Source organism: Schistocerca nitens, chromosome 3, assembly GCF_023898315.1.
Source record: "Schistocerca nitens isolate TAMUIC-IGC-003100 chromosome 3, iqSchNite1.1, whole genome shotgun sequence".
NCBI classification, from domain to species: Eukaryota; Metazoa; Arthropoda; class Insecta; order Orthoptera; family Acrididae; genus Schistocerca; species Schistocerca nitens.
Genome location: NC_064616.1, coordinates 91,432,374 through 91,451,178, shown reverse-complemented (window position 1 = coordinate 91,451,178; position 18,805 = coordinate 91,432,374). Strand labels below are relative to the sequence as shown.

Below are 18,805 nucleotides of genomic sequence, written 5' to 3'. Positions count from 1 at the left end.
TTATTCTGATACAGGCTCTTTTTAGGCCACAGAAATCTACTACTGAGCAATGTGATGGCATATTGTATTACACTGCAGCCTCCAGAAATTAATCTGGGCATTGAGTAAGTTTCATCATCATTTTGGCTATGCATTGCTCTGATGTGCAACAGTACGAAAGCATCAATTTTATGACTGAATATATTCATTGGTATTCTAAATATCTTGAATCACTCCATGGACACAGAGGTTCAGAAACATAATCTGAAATAGAATATTCCTCATACTCTTGTCTCGTACCAAATTACTCTGGGATCCAATGAAGTGCCACAACAGTGGAAGAATGTAATCATATCCAGGAAAAGCCTGGTAGACCAATCTGGCTCATATCTTCCCTAATTTCACAACTTCAGACAGTTGCCGAGATGATCACTGCATAGAGTAATCATTTATTTAACTGCTGCAAAATTTCACGATTGACGCACCTGATTTCTTCATCAGAATTGAGCATAGCTACTGATTTCACACTGTTAGGGTCAGTGGTGGGTAATGCAAAATTTTACCAATGATGCTGCAATATTACAGAAACAAACAGATCATGTTTACTGTGTTGTCATGACTGGCGCAACTTAATATTGTTGCGATATTAGTTTTATCTTCACACTGTTAGGGTCAGTGGTGGGTAATGCAAAATTTTACCAATGATGCTGCAATATTACAGAAACAAACAGATCATGTTTACTGTGTTGTCATGACTGGCGAAACTTAATATTGTTGCGATATTAGTTTTATCTAATTAACTAAGATTAAGTATGTTGTTTACATGTTTATGATTTCCACTACTTTTTATTAATGCATTAATATGCCCTAAATGTTTTATCCCCCCCCTCCCCCAAATCCCACTCATCACTGATCCCAAACAATAAAATATGTAAAGTAACCAAGTGCATCATACCCCCAGGTCAAACTCTTTTCATACACAGGAAGGCCAGAAAGAGGGGACAACACCCCAAGATATGAGCTACTGTCTGTAATGCTCCACATTTACGATGTGGAGGAGACTCGTTACATTAAATTCTACAGTGACAGTTCTAAAGTCATTCAAAGAAAGGCTATGGCTGGTAGCGTGTAGATATCCAGGTCATGTAATACTAGTTGGAGGTGACTTTAACCTACTGAGTATGGAGTAGAGAGTATAGAATATAGATTCACTGCAGACAGATAGTCTTGTGAAGTATTTGTGAACTCATTTTCTGAAAAGTGTCTTGAGCAGCTAGTCCAGCAGCCCGTACACATGGAAATATCTTAGACCTAGTAGCTACAAACAAGCTGGACCTTATGGATGGCATCAGTATTGAGACAGGGATTAGTGATCAAGATGTCATCATAGCGACTATGGTTACAAAAGTTAATAAATCAGTCCTCCTGTGCAGGAGAGCTTCTGTAAAGTTTGGAAGGTAGGAGACGAGATACTGGCAGAAGTAAAGCTGTGAGGACCGGGCGTGAGTCGTGCTTCGGTAGCTCAGATGGTAGAGCACTTGCCCGCGAAAGGCAAAGGTCCCGAGTTCGAGTCTCGGTCGGGCACACAGTTTTAATCTGCCAGGAAGTTTCATATCAGCGCGCACTCCGCTGCAGAGTGAAAATCTCATTCTGGAAATTAGATATTTATGACTTGGGTCACACCTGATCCAGAATAGGTCTTTTTATTGTCTTATTGCTTTATTGTCTTATTGCTTTATTGTCTTATTGCTCATAGTGTGGCAACATATAAAGCTCAAAACAACAGGATGACTATTAATTACAGGTAATTGTCTACCTTCTCTCAAAATTTTAACCAATTTGCACAAGTCTCAAACATACAAGTGGCACACGAAAAAAAATTCAAATGTGTTCTTTGGATATAAAATCCAAATGAAGCTAAATTTTTGAAAGTTAGTTTTCAATTTTATCATAAGAATGCATTTTTTATTTATTTGATTCACTTTAAACCATTTCCACACATTCAACTGTCGTAAGAAGGAATTTTAATTGCTACATTTAGCTCAACTTTAAACCAATGTGTAACGACAATGGATAATGTTCTGGCATAACCACAAGCACCAGAACGAAGAGGAAGAACGCACAACCAGAGATGGCAGTGAGGCAACGTCAGCCAATAGCCCACTGACAAGGACCGCGCCACAACAGGAGCGACCTCTGCAAGAAGCGAATATAAGCGCCGCTCCTGCCAGCCTCGGCTGGACATTAGTAGGCAGATTCACAGAGTATTAGCACGGCCTAGCAGAGAGTGCTAAGAGAACAGTTATTAGTGATCCACAAACTGTGTGTCAAACATTTCATATACCCAAGGACTCTGAATTATATTGCCTGTCACCCACCGTTTGCGACAACATGTAGTACATTCAAGTTAAGTATTGTCAAATCTGCTTTACTGAAATAAAACTTTTAACGTTATTTGATTGCATTGTTGTATAGCATTCTGAGAATGCAGCATCCTTTACATACCCTATACGAGACGAGTGGGCCAGACACCACATTTGGCGTCGAGGACACAACATTTTGGCGACGAGGACTTCCAAACAAACTCCGTGCCGATGGCTGTGGAAAGTTTTTTGTAGGTGCCTTATTTCTCTCTTGTCCTACTTTGCAGGGGCGCTTACTGCTTTAACAGTTTCTTGTCATTTTTGCTAATTTGTGTTTTCAGGTGGACATGGCAGAAAATTTCTTTGTACATATTTTTGTCTGTTTGCTGCATTTGTGTCTTCCAACATGACCACGCCACCTGTCCCACCCTCTGCTCAGACGCTACAGCCACAAGCGTTAGATGCCACATAGCTAATACAGATGTTTCGGTTTCAGATGCAGCAAATATCTATACTGCTCAACACGGTGCAGCAGCTACTGGCCAACGCTGCGCACCTGTTGAGTGGTACTTAAGACCACTGGCAAGACTGGCAAGCGGGAGTCCGTGGTTCGAGTCCGCCACACTGGCCTTCCCCCGCCGCGCCGCTCCGCTGGCCGACGCACAACACACGCGGCCGCTTAGAGAAGAGAAACACTGGGACGCGACACCCAAGGTATCATCCGATGCACGATTTCGCTCGCAATAATTAAACGGGCCAGCTCGCCCTGCGCGTCTCCAGTCAACTGGGCGAGACGGCGACACGAGATACACACCGCTACGCGTAATCAGACGCCGCACCGCCGCCGCCGCCGCAGCAGAAGACTTCACAAACGACACAGCTGCCGCTCTCCGAACCAGAACATCCCGTAAGATACAGTTGTACAAATCTTCAATAAAAGTTATCTTATGTAAAAATGATGTTTCATTCGACCTCACACCCGAGCCAAGGAAGAACCCACCCTGCCCACATGTTGTTAAGAGAGAAAAGTTAAATCATTTAATATTTTCACCCTGACAGAATGCTTTAGAATGCTCATCCTGACAATTGACAGCATCAAAAGAGAAAACCCAGTTACATTTAGTGACAGAAGTGTCACATTTAGTAACACAACTGTTACATTTGGTATCAGAAGCCGTTATAGTTGTTACAAACACTATTCCGCTAAGTTCTACAGTTTGCTGTCTGAGGTCGATTTTAGCGTGATGTTTATTCAGGAAATCCAGTCCTAGGATCGCGTCGTACCCGTCAGTTACTTTTGTTACCACTTCTACATCTTCTTGAAATTGTACACCGTGAATATAGAAAATCAATGATGTACATCCTAATGACTTCACTGTACCTCCTCCTACTCCACTCAATCTATACCTTGGAGGGTCATATTTCTTTTCTCCAATACATTCATTACTTACTATTGATACGTTTGCACCTGTATTCACTAGTATCCTTGCCTCTTCATCCTGTATGGTAGCAGATAACCAGCAATCCGCCTTCACATTCACCTTAATGGCATGAAATTTTATTGGGAACGCCTGGCGGCGGCTCCGACATTCCCGTTTGAGTTTAACTGATTACTATTTCCAAAAACTTTCTTAGACCCGCATTCCTTGAATGTGTGACCTATTCTTTGACAATTAGTGCATTGAGGTTGTCTGCAGTTTTTTGCTATATGGCCCTGTCGATCGCACCTAAAACATCGTACTCCTGCCGAAAATACATTTCGCTTCTCCTTGTATCTGGTGGCAATGTCTATTTCTTCGAAAGCCGTCGCCACAGACACAGCTTCTGCTAATTTTTTAGGAAACTCTGCCCTGACACGACGGGACGTTTCAGGAGGTAACCCACGTAAAAATGTATCCAGAGCTCTATCTTCTGCCTCTTGTAAAATAACTTTATTTGCTTCATCACCAGTTGTCAACTGATAGGTGTTAATATTAACTTTTCTAATCCTCTCTACAAAACTTTCTAACGACTCGTTTTGCCTCTGAGTGATAGTGTTTAATTGTACCCTATAAAATCTACAGCTGTTCTGTTTTTGAAAACGTTTAAGCAATCCTTTCTTCAATTCCTCAAATGTTGGAGCATTCCGTAATTCTTCATGGTATAAGACGTGTGCTTTAGCCTCTCCTGTCAATCTTAACTTTGTCATTTGTAAGAGCTGTTCATCTGACCATGATCCTAACTTTGCAGCTGCTACTAAATCATCAAAAAAGGCTGTTATGTCCTCGCCAGGTTTACCTGAAAAAGGAGTTACTAAGGCTGCTGCTGAGGAATTTAGGGTGGGAGGGATTGTACTGGTTTGCCTAACCTCACTCAACTGTTTAAATAATGCATTATTATCGTTTTTAAGCTGTGCTATCTGATTAACTAAGATCTGAATAGCTTCATCAGTAGAAACCGCTTGTGGTGCTGACTCTGACTTTGTACGATTTCGTGTCATCATTTTACAACTATTAGTTACACAATCTTACCACACTGAATAAAAAGATGTTTAAATATTTTCGACAAACCCTTAAAATCATGAGAGAAAATACACTTCTAAATAAAGAAAATATTACGACTGCTATGCGCACCTCTATCCTTTCATACATTAAACAATACTAACTGTGGACCATTAGTGACTGTCACTCACACCTCATATTGAGCCAAGGGTTTTTTCTCTGACACCAAATGTAACAACTATAACGGCTTCTGATACCAAATGTAACAGTTGTGTTACTAAATGTGACACTTCTGTCACTAAATGTAACTGGGTTTTCTCTTTTGATGCTGTCAATTGTCAGGATGAGCATTCTAAAGCATTCTGTCAGGGTGAAAATATTAAATAATTTAACTTTTCTCTCTTAACAACATGTGGGCAGGGTGGGTTCTTCCTTGGCTCGGGTATGAGGTCGAATGAAACATCATTTTTACATAAGATAACTTTTATTGAAGATTTGTACAACTGTATCTTACGGGATGTTCTGGTTCGGAGAGCGGCAGCTGTGTCGTTTGTGAAGTCTTCTGCTGCGGCGGCGGCGGCGGTGCGGCGTCTGATTACGCGTAGCGGTGTGTATCTCGTGTCGCCGTCTCGCCCAGTTGACTGGAGACGCGCAGCGCGAGGTGGCCCGTTTAATTATTGCGAGCGAAATCGTGCATCGGATGATACCTTGGGTGTCGCGTCCCAGTGTTTCTCTTCTCTAAGCGGCCGCGTGTGTTCTGCGTCGGCCAGCGGAGCGGCGCGGCGGGGGAAGGCCAGTGTGGCGGACTCGAACCACGGACTCCCGCTTGCCAGTCTTCGGCTGTCAGGTCTTCATCCCAGCTCACAGGTGACTGCTGATGTGAGGCCGTCTCCTTCCCGTCCTCACGAGTCACCCGGGTATGTAAAAATCCGACTTCAAAAACCTTTTAACTTCTGTCTTCTGGCGCCGCGGCTGCTGCTTGCTATTCCATTACAGCGGCGGACTTGGTTCGTCTGTGCATGATGCAGACTCTTCTTGCATGACGGTCTTCAGCACCGAAACTGACTGAAAACTACTGCTACTCTTCTTTTCTTCCTTCTTCGTCTCTCGTCTCGTCTCGTCTTCGTCCCCGTCTCCGTCTCCGTCTTCATCTGTCTGGCCCACTGCGTCTCGCGTATTTATTCACTTCAGTTTACTGGAGGTGAACGACTTCACGATCATTGCCTCTTCTGTCACGTTGAGAAGCTCCTCGAAGAATCTTCTTAACGTCGGTCATTGGCTCTTGGGATGTAGGCGAGGGCCTTTGCTCACATACGACAACTGAGAAACACGTGAGCCGGTCGGGCGATGCCCTGACGGCTGAATCGACAGCGCCCGCTTATGTGGAAATTGCTGACTTCACGGTCATTGTCTCTTCTGTTCTGCTGTTCGGCCCGCTGTTTGCGAGTATGTAACTCTCTAAACTAAACCAAGTTTTTCATTTATATTCTAATTTCTAGTTCACTTTAATTTCACTAATTTATTTACTTAAGTACCACTCAACACACCCGACAGAACAAGCACCACCTACTACAGCTGCTATACCACCTTTTCGACAGTTTTGTGAACAAGAAGAAGAATGGCTCGAGTGGTTACACCAATTTGGGGCACATCTACTAGCCCACAATGTTGCAGGTACTGTGAAACTTCCCTATCTATAATTCACGGTGGGAAGTGCAGTGTTCAGATTAATTCAAAAACTCTTTCCTAATGCCACTCTGGGTGAACTTGCGTATGACAATGATATCGACTCGGTAACTAACTACACTCCTGGAAATGGAAAAAAGAACACATTGACACCGGTGTGTCAGACCCACCATACTTGCTCCGGACACTGCGAGAGGGCTGTACAAGCAATGATCACACGCACGGCACAGCGGACACACCAGGAACCGCGGTGTTGGCCGTCGAATGGCGCTAGCTGCGCAGCATTTGTGCACCGCCGCCGTCAGTGTCAGCCAGTTTGCCGTGGCATACGGAGCTCCATCGCAGTCTTTAACACTGGTAGTATGCCGCGACAGCCTGGACGTGAACCGTATGTGCAGTTGACGGACTTTGAGCGAGGGCGTATAGTGGGCATGCGGGAGGCCGGGTGGACGTACCGCCGAATTGCTCAACACGTGGGGCATGAGGTCTCCACAGTACATCGATGTTGTCGCCAGTGGTCGGCGGAAGGTGCACGTGCCCGTCGACCTGGGACCGGACCGCAGCGACGCACGGATGCACGCCAAGACCGTAGGATCCTACGCAATGCCGTAGGGGACCGCACCGCCACTTCCCAGTAAATTAGGGACACTGTTGCTCCTGGGGTATCGGCGAGGACCATTCGCAACCGTCTCCATGAATCTGGGCTACGGTCCCGCACACCGTGAGGCCGTCTTCCGCTCACGCCCCAACATCGTGCAGCCCGCCTCCAGTGGTGTCGCGACAGGCGTGAATGGAGGGACGAATGGAGACGTGTCGTCTTCAGCGATGAGAGTCGCTTCTGCCTTGGTGCCAATGATGGTCGTATGTGTGTTTGGCGCCGTGCAGGTGAGCTCCACAATCAGGACTGCATACGACCGAGGCACACAGGGCCAACACCCGGCATCATGGTGTGGGGAGCGATCTCCTACACTGGCCGTACACCACTGGTGATCGTCGAGGGGACACTGAATAGTGCACGGTACATCCAAACCGTCATCGAACCCATCGTTCTACCATTCCTAGACCGGCAAGGGAACTTGCTGTTCCAACAGGACAATGCACGTCCGCATGTATCCCGTGCCACCCAACGTGCTCTAGAAGGTGTACGTCAACTACCCTGGCCAGTAAGATCTCCGGATCTGTCCCCCATTGAGCATGTTTGGGATTGGATGAAGCGTCGTCTCACGCGGTCTGCACGTCCAGCACGAACGCTGGTCCAACTGAGGCGCCAGGTGGAAATGGCATGGCAAGCCGTTCCACAGGACTACATCCAGCATCTCTACGATCGTCTCCATGGGAGAATAGCGGCCTGCATTGCTGCGAAAGGTGGATATACACTGTACTAGTGCCGAAATTGTGCATGCTCTGTTGCCTGTGTCTATGTGCCTGTGGTTCTGTCAGTGTGATCATGTGATGTATATGACCCCAGGAATGTGTCAATAAAGTTTCCCCTTCCTGGGACAATGAATTCACGGTGTTCTTATTTCAATTTCCAGGAGTGTATTATGACCAACAAGAGAATGTGGCAGCAGCTAGGTATCAATTCTTCAATTCCAAAAAACAGTCAGAACAAACTTATTGCGAGTGGGTAACAGATTTGCAGGGTAGGGCAAGGAATTCAAATGTGCTTACCGTGCTTTCTATTCAGATATTATGTTGTGTGATGTGATCACGTATAATGTACCTGATGTCAAACTAGAGAGAACAGATTTTGAAACAGTCCAATCAATCATTTCAGCAAGTATTGCAAATACTAGATCAATACGATTCCAGTGCCTTGTCGGCAGCCAGCTATTTGCCAAGTTGAGTCCCTTGCTTGCGATCACCCCATTCCGCACCGGCGGCATGCGCTAGCCACGATAAGTAAACAACCTCCCACGCCGCGTAAGCAGTTCGCTACACAGGTGAACAAAATTAAGTCTTGCCCTCATTGTTATTCATGGCACAAATGCCAAGACTACCCCTCCGCACAGGCTCAGTGTTACACTTGTGGTAGGAAAGGACATGTGCAATCCGTATGTTTGCAATGGAACAAACATAAGAATTCAGCCCACTCACAAAATTCTCGTCACAAGGCCCATCTCATTGATGCAGTATGTTCTAAGTCTGCAACAGGTGTTAGCAAACCTAGCAAGAGTGGAGTTTCATTGGTGATAAGTCAGTCAAACGAAATTTTTGTTCATTTACTTATTTGTGGGAAATGTGTGAATTTTAGTTGGACACAAGTGACTCTCTCACATTGCTCAATCGACACACATATGAACTGTTGGGCTCCCTACATCTGTCTAAAACTAGCATGCAACTGACGGCTTATAATGGACAAGACATTCCCATTCTCGAAACATGTACTTTGCCTGCCACGTATCACTCACATATGCGAACAGTGACTTTTACAGTGCTATGATCACATGAGTGTGAGAACATATTTAGTCTTGATTCTTTTGATTTATTTGACTTTAACATTTAGGACAATGTGTTGCCAGAGTCTGCATTCAATGCAAAAGACAGTGTAGCTAGCTTGCTAAAAGAATTCCCGGAACTCTTTTCCGAAGGTTTAGGCACAGCTAGCAATTTTGTTGCATATATTACTCTCAAAAATAATGCTCCGCTGAAATTTTGCTAGGCCAGAACCGTTCCCATTGCATTACAGGACAAAGTCGCTGCTGAACCTAAGGAATTCCAAGATAGCGGAGTTATTGCGCCCATATCAGCTAGTCAATGGGCAAGTCCACTGGTTTTGCTCCCCAAACCTTCAGGTCGCATTCGCCTCTGTGTTGACTTTAAGTCAACAGTCAACCCACAAACTGTCATTGACACTAATTCATTGCAACACCCAGAGGATCTCATGGACAAATTAGGTGCTGGATGCTACTTTTCAAAAATTGATTTGTGCAATGCGTATCTTCAAATACCGCTCGATGAAGAATCTCAAAAAGTGTGTGTCGTAACTTCTCATTAAGGCTTGTTTAAATAATTGCGTTTGCCTTCTGGCAGTGCTTCCGCACCCACCATTTTCCAACGGTATTTGGAACAGGTGACTGCACAGGTGCCAAACTGTTTGAACTATTTGGACGATACTGTCATAGCAGGTCATATACCTGAAGAACATATTGCAAATTTACGTTCTTTGTTTCATGTGTTATCTGATGCATGACTGAAGTGTAGACTGGACAAGTGTGATTTTTTTAAACCTGAGTTGTAGTACCTTGGTCACATCATAAACAGCCAAGGTGTACATCCTCTTCAATCGCATTTGTTAGCCATATGAGATTTTTCAGTTTCTCGCAAGTCACAGAATTGCAGTCAGTCATCGGGAAAATGAACTATTACATTCGGTTCATACCAAATGCTGCACAAATAGCAACTCCACTGCATCGCTTGCGTCGCAAGAATGTCACCTTTGTTTGGACAGATGAGTGCCAAACAGCTTATCAAAAACTTAAAAGATACATTGCTCAGTGATCGATGCTTAGTTCACCTCGATCCCGAAAAACCAGTTGTATTGCAAGTTGATGCTTCCTCTTACGGAATCGGTACAGTGCATTCGCAAGAATTGGTGATAAAGACAGGCCAATTGCTTTCACATCAAAAGTGTTGTCCAAAGCTCAGTGTAACTATTCACAAATTGAAAAAGAGGCTTTGGCTATTGTGTATTGTGGTTGGTTGGTTAACTGGTTGGTTTAAAAGAGGGGAGAAGGGACCAAACTACGAGGTCATCAGTCCCTTGTTCCTAATAAAACAATGCCACACGTGTGGGAATAAAACAGACGAGACATATAACACAAAATGGAAAGAAAGGAAAGATCACAAGAAGGAAGGAAAGGCAACGAACACTAAAAGGAACAAAAGAAGAGAAGAAAACAACAGACAAATGCAAGAAACAGTTAGAAGAGAGTAAAACAAGGAAGCAGATGACAGTGGCTGGCCGACCACGAAAATAAAAAGGAAAAGCTAGCCACCCTGCAACACATTAAAACCTCCACTCTAAAAACACTAGTGTAGAGGTCGCAGAGGGACAAAGGATATGCGCTAAAATTCAGGTCAAATGATAAAACCCACCCTCAAGGATGAAACGTAAAACCAAATCAGCCGATGAGGCGTTGTCTGCTAAAATCAATGATAATGAGTCTGGCAAACGAAGATGAAGTTGCAGGGCAGCCAAAGAAGGACAGAGCAGAAGAATACGGGCCACTGGCAACCGGGTGCCGCACTGACACTGAGGTGGGTCTTCACGGTGCAGGAGGTAGCCGTGGGTCGCCCAGACACGGCCAATGCGGAGCCGACAGAGAACCACAGAGTCCCTGCGAGTGGCCCTCATCGAGGACTACCACACATTCGTGGTCCCCTTAATGGCTCGCAGTTTGTTGTGCGTACTGAAATTTTGCCATTCTGTCTCCCAAAGCTGATAAACCTTGCAGCGTAATAATGAATGCAGATCAGTTGCAGGGATGCCGATCTCCAGAATTGGTTTCCGTGTAGCCTGTTTGGCCAGCCTGTCAGCAAGTTCATTAGCTGGGATTCCGACGTGACCAGGGGTCCAGACAAACATCACTGAATGACTGGACCATTCCAGAGCATATGTGGACTCCTGGATGGACGCTACCAAAGGATGACGAGGGTAGCACTGGTTGATAGTCTTCAGGCTGCTCAATTAGTCAGTACACAAAAGGAAAGACTCCCCAGGGCATGAACGGAGATACTGAAGTGCACGAGAAATGGTCACCAGCTCTGCAGTGAATACACTGTATCCATTGGGTAAGGAATGCTGTTCAATATGGCTGCCATGAACGTAGGCAAAGCCAAAGTGACCATCAGCCATTGAGCAGTCGGTGTACGAGTGGGGTCTCCGGGGCCCGCTCCCGATTTTTATCCAAAACTTCCTGCACCGTACTTTCCGCGTCCAAGTTGGTGCCTCCCATAGTTCCATTCATATATAGGAGAATGGAGTCCCACAGGGCTCTGTATTGAGTGTCTCTGTATTTTTAGTGTCTGTTATCGGTCTAGCAGCACCTGTCAGGCCCTCCGTCTCATTTCTCTGTATGCAGATGACTTCTGCATTTCATAATGCTGCTCCAGAACTGGTGTTGCTGAGCCCCGGAACACGTCAAGAATCGAGAGGAAGTGACAACGGAGAGCATCAGAGCTACGTGAAAGGTCCAAATGAAGCTGCGGCCGAGGCGTACACCGTGGAGGCATACGTGAACGGACCACAAGTAGAGGTGGTCAAGGGAAGGACTCCAGTTCAGAGAGAAGGGACTGCACGCGAACTGCAATAGTTAGCCCTGACCTGGGCCGCCACTGCGGGAGATGGACTGCCGTGGGTGGGAAAAGGAGACTGTAATTTGGATGTTCAGGAGAACTACAAATGTGTGCTGCATAACTGGTGAGCAGTTGTGCACGTCTGATCTGCAATGGAGGGATCCCAGCCTCCACCAGCACACTGGTCACCGGAATCATCCTAAAAGCTCCTGTCGTTAGTCGAACGCTGCAGTGGTGCACAGGACCGAGTAAATGCAAAGTTGAGGGCACTGCTGAACCATAAACCACACTCCCATAGTCAATTCGGGACTGGTCAAGGGCTCTGTAGAGCTGCAGCAGTGTAGAGCTATCTGCACCCCAATTGGTGTTGCTCAGGCAACAGAGGGAATTGAGGTGCTGCCGGCACTTCTACTTAAGCTGACAAAGATGAAGAAGCCAAGTCAATCGAGCGTTGAAAACCAGTCTTCAGAATCGATATGTCTCCACTACAGTGAGTGGATTATCATGAAGGTAAAGTTCTGGGTCCAGATGAATGGTACGACACTGACAGAAGTGCATGACACACGACTTTGCAGCTGAAAATTGGAAGCCGTAGGCTAGAGCCCATGACTGCAACTTGTGGATGGCTCCCTATAGGTGACATTCAGCAACAACAGTACTGGAGCAGCATTATGAAATGCTGCATACAGAGAAGATGAGACAGGGGGTCCGAAGCTGCTGCTAGACCGATAACAGCCACTAAAAATAGAGAGACACTCAATAAAGACCCCTGCGGGACTCCATTCTCCTGGATATGGATGGAACTATGGGAGGCACCAACTTGGACACGGAAAGTACGGAACGACAGGAAGTTTTGGATAAAGATCGAGAGCGGCCCCAGAGACCCCACTCATACAATGTGGCAAGGATATGATGTCGCCAGGTGGTTTCGTATGCTTTACGTACGTCAAAAAAGATGGCAACCGGATGTTGGCGTTTGGAAGAGGCTGTTCCAATGGCATACTCGAGGGACACAAGATTATCAATGGTAGAGCGACCCTGGCTGAAGATGCCCTGACATGGAGCCAGTAGGCCAAGTGACTCCAGGACCCAATCCAACCACCGACATACCATATGCTCCAGTACCTTACAAAGAATGCTGGTGAGGCTGATGGGCAGATAGCTATCCACATCAAGCAGGTTTTCACCAGGTTTGAGCACCGGAATGATAGTGCTCTCCCGCCATTGTGATGCAAAGACACCATCGCACCAGATCCAGTTGAAGATGATGAGGAGATGTCGCTTTAGTCAGATGGGAGATGTTTAATCATCTGCCTGTGGATCCAATCAGGCCCAGGAGCTGTGACGGGGCAATGTGCAAGGGCATTGGAGCTCCCACTCTGTAAATGGAGCATTATAGGATTCACTGTGGCTTGTAGTAAATGAGAGGATGTTCCCTTCCAGCTGCCATTTGAGAGTGCAAAAGGCTGGGGGGGGGGGGGGGGGGGGGTAATTCTCCAATGCAGAGGCTGAAGCAAAGTGCTCAATTAAGTGCTCGGTAACAGCGTTTGCATCGGTAGATAACACACCATTTATGGTAACATCGGGAACACCTGTTGGGGTCTGGTATGCAAAAAGACGTTTGATCTTTGCCCAGACTTTGGAAGGTGACATATGGCACCCAATGGTCAAGGTTTATCTCTCCCAACACTCCTTCTTCCATCGTCTGATAAGTTGGTGAACGCGGGCACAGAGCCGTTTAAAGGCTATGAGGTGCTCCAGGGAAGGGTGCTGCTTATGCCGCAGTAGAGCTCACCGACACCCCTTAATTGCTTCAGCGACTTCCGGCGACCACCAAGGGACTGCCTTACGCCTTGGGCACCCTAAAGAGTGAGGGATCGCGTTTTCTGCCACAGAAACAATTGTTGTAGTTACCTGCTCAACCATCACATCAATGTTACTGTGTGGGGGAGATTCAACGGTGACTGCAGAGGTGAGAGTTTCCCAGCCCACCTTGTTTAAAGCCCATCTAGGCAGACATCCGTAGGCCTGATGCTGGGGCAGTGACAGGAAGATGGTGAACTGGTCACTACCACACGGGTCATGATGTGCTCTCCAGTGGATAGATGGGAGAAGTCCTGGGCTGCAAATTGATAAATCAATGGTCGAGTAACTACCTTGAGCCACACTAAAAAGTGTGGCGGCCCCAGTATTTACGAGGCAGAGGTCAAACTGAAACAGTAAAATTTCGACATCTCTGCTTCGGTCAGTAAGCACAGTGCCACCCCACAAGGGGTTATGGGCATTCAAATCTCCGAAAAGTAGGAAAGGTTTAGGGAGTTGATCAATCAGTGCATCTAATACATTCAGGGGTACTGCACCATCTGGAGGGAGATTTCATTGCAGACAGTTATTTTCTGTCATCCTTATTCTGACAGCCAAAGCTTCAAGAGGGGTTTTAAGGGGCACAGGTTCACTATAGACTGAGTTTAGGACATAAACGCAAACTCCACCTGACACTTGATTATAGTCACTACGGTTCCTGTAATATCCCTTATTAGCCATGGAGGGCAGGGGTCCACATTGCTGGGAACCAGGTTTCCTGGAGGGTAATGCAGATTGCAGGTGTAAAGCTGAACAGTTGCCGTAGCTCAGCCTGGCGATGGACAAAATCACTGCAATTCCACTGGAGGATGATGTCGTCGTGAGACTGGGAAGGCATGGAACATTCAACGAGGCAGTTTACGCCTCAGTCACCTGCTGCCACCGACTTACTGCCTGAGCAGTCTATATCTAATGTGTGTGAGGGTCTGGCGAGATCTAGGTCCTCAGCGGATGCCAGAATCTCCACCCCATCCTCAGACGCAGAGATTGTAGGTAGTGGTGGTATAGGTGCCACTACAATTTCCTTGGTCTTAGGGGTCTTCCTTTTGGATTGCTCTTGCTGCTCCTTGGGTTTCCCTGGTTGGAAGGACTTCACTGGTTCAGTCTCCGGGACTGAGCATGAGCGTGAAGCCCTATGACCAGCTGCTTCTGAGCTCTTCAGTCACTGGCAGGTATCTTCTTTCCCACTAGCAGAAACCTGGGAAGGGAGGGACCCAAGGGACCCCTTCCCAGCGAGAAAAGCCAAAGAAGACCTATGCTTCTCTGGCTTAGAAGTGAGGACGGGCATCCCCGGTGGTTGGGGGGGGGGGGGGGTGTTGTTCCCAAAGTAGATGGTGCAGGAGCAACAGGGAGGGAAATGCCCCTCACCATCAAGGAGGCAGGTGTAGTCTTCCAGCTCTGAGAGGAGACTGGGGTTGGCGGAGCTGATGGTACCAGAACTGTTGCAGCGGCGGCATAAGATAATGTCATACGTACAGGATGCAGGCAATCAAATTTTCTCTTCGCCTAAGTGTAGCTCAGTCATTCCAGGGTCTTGAACTCAATGATTTTCCTTTCTTTCTGGATAATCCTGCAGTCTGGTGAGCAAGGCGAATGGTGCTCTCCATGGTTGATACAGATGGGAGGTGGAGCACATGGAGTATTGAGATGTGATGAGCATCCGCAATCTCGACATGTGACACTGGAAGTACAGCGGGAAGACATATGGCTGAACTTCCAGCACTTAAGGCACCACATCGGGGGAGGGATATAGGGCTTTACATCACAGCGGTAGACCATCACCTTGACATTCTTGGGCAATGTATCACCCTCGAAGGCCAAGATGAAGGCACTGGTGGCAACCTGATTATCCCTCGGACCCCGGTGTACATGCCGGACAAAATGTACACCTCGCCGCTCTAAACTCGCATGCAGCTCATCATCAGACTGCAAACGAAGGTCCCTGTGGTATATGATACCCTCGACCATATTTAAGCTCTTATGGGGCGTGATGGTTACAGAAACATCCCCCAGCTTGTCACAAGCGAGTAACGTCCGTGACTGGACAGAGGATGCTGTTTTGATCAAGACTGAACCAGATCTCATTTTGGACAATCCCTCCACCTCCCCAAACTTGTCCTCTAAATGTTCAACAAAAAACTGAGGCTTCATCATCATGAAAGATTCCCCACCCGCTCTCAAACATACAATATACTGGGGCGAGTAAGATCCGCTGCCATCCTTAGCCTGGCATTCCTCCCATGGTGTGGCCAGGGAGGGGAACGATTTGGGGTCATACTTCTGCGCACTGAATTGAGCTCATGAATGCTTAGAGACTGCTGGTGGTTCACCACCAGCAAGAGATGGACTACGCTTCATCACGTGTCATCCGCCCTGATGCCACCCACTCCGACCAGGGGCCCTCCCCACAGGCGCTACTCAGCCGCAGTAAAGGCCACCTGGCAAGATGGCCATTGCCGAGAGTCCTGATACCTCAGGGGGATGGGCATCTACCCCTTGGCATACATGGGGATTTAATGGCACAGGCATCAGCAGAGTGATTGATCCCTGTGTGGTCAGGGAGCTACAACCAACAGGGTACATGGCAGCCCCACCACAACAGACTGGCTACCGTGCTGGATATCAGGTGCAAAGAAGTCCATAGTCATCATCAACGCAGATAGCAACACTGCATAGTGCATGGTGGAAAACACACCCAGGAATGTGTCCTTGCCCAAGAGATGGAGAATGAGAGGGACTGAAATGCAACGACGAGAAAGTGGGCTAAAGATCTCAATGCACGTTGGACATGATGCACCATGTAAGGCACCCTACCCCAATTGCCTAGCTCTTCTGGAAAATTTTGAAAAATGGAGGTCAAACCCTACAGGGGACCATCACATAAAGGCCAAAACGTGTGAGCCTCCTTCTAGTCACCTCTTACGACAGGCAGTAATACCTCGGGCCGATTCTAACCCCCTGGACCAATGGGGAGGGGGAGAGGGGGGGGGGGAGAGGTTGTGTATTGTATCACCAAATTCCACCACTATTTGTATTGCAGAAAATTCTACTGCCTTTGCAGTCATTATTTCATCCATCAAAACCGGTTCCTGTATGAACTGCCCAAAAATTGCAAAGATGGACTTTGTTGTTGTCTCAATAGCAGTATGAGACAGTGTATCATCCAACGGCTCAACATGGTAATTCGGATGCACTTTCACATCTTCTGATTGGCCCTGATACAGACTTTGACACTTCTGCTGCATCTTGTTGTCACATCGATGCTCAGGATTCTGAATTGCTTCAGTGTTTTCCACTGAACTACAGGAAAATTGCACAGGCCACGGAAGCTGATTCAGAGTTGAACATTTTGCTAACATACATTCACACATCTTGGCCTCACTCATTGAATAGCATAAAGAACTCTGTTGTGTGCCAATACTTTGCATGTTGGCATAGCTTCACTGTACAGAACAGTGTGATTCTCATTCAAAATGACAGTGGACAGTCACGTGTGTTGATCCCTAAAGCTTTGCAAAAAGAAGTGTTGCAGTTACTTCACCAACCTCTCCGGGGGACACTACCTTGACAAAGCACTGTCCATGCGGGTGGAGAGGCTTGCGTATCCGCGTGAAGCTGAGAGCTATGCTGAAGGTAGAGGACCTACTGCCGGAAAGGCCTCAGCTGATGGATCAGACTAAGAGTGTCCCACAATGTCCCGTCTTCCCTATCCACTCCTAGTGCTACCAAATTCGCTTTCCCAACCCAAGGTGTGATGCGATCCACGTCGAGGGGTGCGTGGCACATGGGAAGATGTGTTGCAAACGGAGCCTCAGGGATACCGGGTGACCTCCCTGAGTAAGTAGCCTTACACTGTGCGGGGTATTCGTGGTGTGGACCATGTAGATACCCAAATCTTGTGGGACCAATAAGGACACAATTAAAGAAAATAAAGAAAAACAAACTGAGAGGAAAACTGAGACTTCAGACACCCAAACATCGGGGTTAGGACCACTCACTACTGAATCAGGGTCGACCTGCGCCAGAAGTGGGAACTGTAACCAAGAAGTTGGACCAGATCAGGATTACAGCCTTGTCTGGGGGCCATAGGAGGAAACTACTCAGGGAACAGAGGAAAAAGGAAGGGAAAGAATGGCTTCCTAAAGACAAGTAGAGGGAATTAAAGGGACTTGAGCCTAAGACCCCCAAGAAAAAACTGTCTCCGGTTGAAGGGGATACGCACATCCCCACAACGTCGAAGACAGGCAGCAAGAGGATAAGGGAGGAATCTAAGACTCCCTCCTCCCTGGATAAGCGAGCCCAGAAAAAACCAAGGCAAGAAATAGGGAAACAGACCTATAGTACTGCAGTCTCAGTTTCTAAGATGACAGTTATCCAGAAAGGCTATCCACTGGTGGCCATCACCTCGCAGCAGGACGACTCTGTACAGATGGCCCTCTTTGAAAAGATTGGGGCGGGGGGGGGGGGGGGGGGAGGGAGACACTGGTCCAGGACCCAACTTCAGGAGGTTCTATCTAGATCGTGATGCCCTCATTTTTGTCTGTGAGAGGGTGTTCACAGTGGAATGGCTTAAGGACAAGGTGCCCATGATATTCCCGTGGGATGAGGCGAAGCTGCTGGTCAAGACAGCAGCGGAACTTCTTAAGACCACAAAGGTATCAATATGGGTACCAAAGATCCTTAAGGATCTCTCTCCTAAGACTCTGTTCAAGGAAATAGGGGCTCAGAACCAAAAAGTATCGATAGAAGAATGGAGAGTGATCAACCAGAAGGTTGTACCGGAAGGACGAACCCTGGTGGTGGAGGTCGGCGAGAAGTCCCTGAACGTGATGCGAGAGCAAGACCTGAAATTGTTTTTAGGATTCTCGCAGGTCACCATCAGGGTTCTCAATGATCTCAAGGGCAATAATGGCAGCAATACGGAGACTGGAGGGGCTGCAGATTAATCTGCAGCACAGTAAAGGGGCCTATGCTGCCCTGAGCCACTGCCTGGGGGGGACAGGATGTAGACGTGGCCCTGATACAAGAACCCTACTTATATAAAGGGGGTGTTATCTGGCCTCAGTGGCACTGGAGGTAAGCTGATTTATGCTAGAGATCTAAGACACTCTAGAACATGCATCTATGTAAGAAATG

General features: G+C 47.0%; 1 protein-coding gene across 5 annotated transcripts in view; it reads right to left on the bottom strand.

Annotated features, from left to right (window-relative positions):
- The window catches only part of LOC126248068 (zinc finger CCCH-type with G patch domain-containing protein), a 162,880-nt gene that overhangs the window by 105,901 nt on the left and 38,174 nt on the right, over positions 1 to 18,805 (bottom strand). The gene's annotated exons all lie outside the window — the stretch shown is intronic.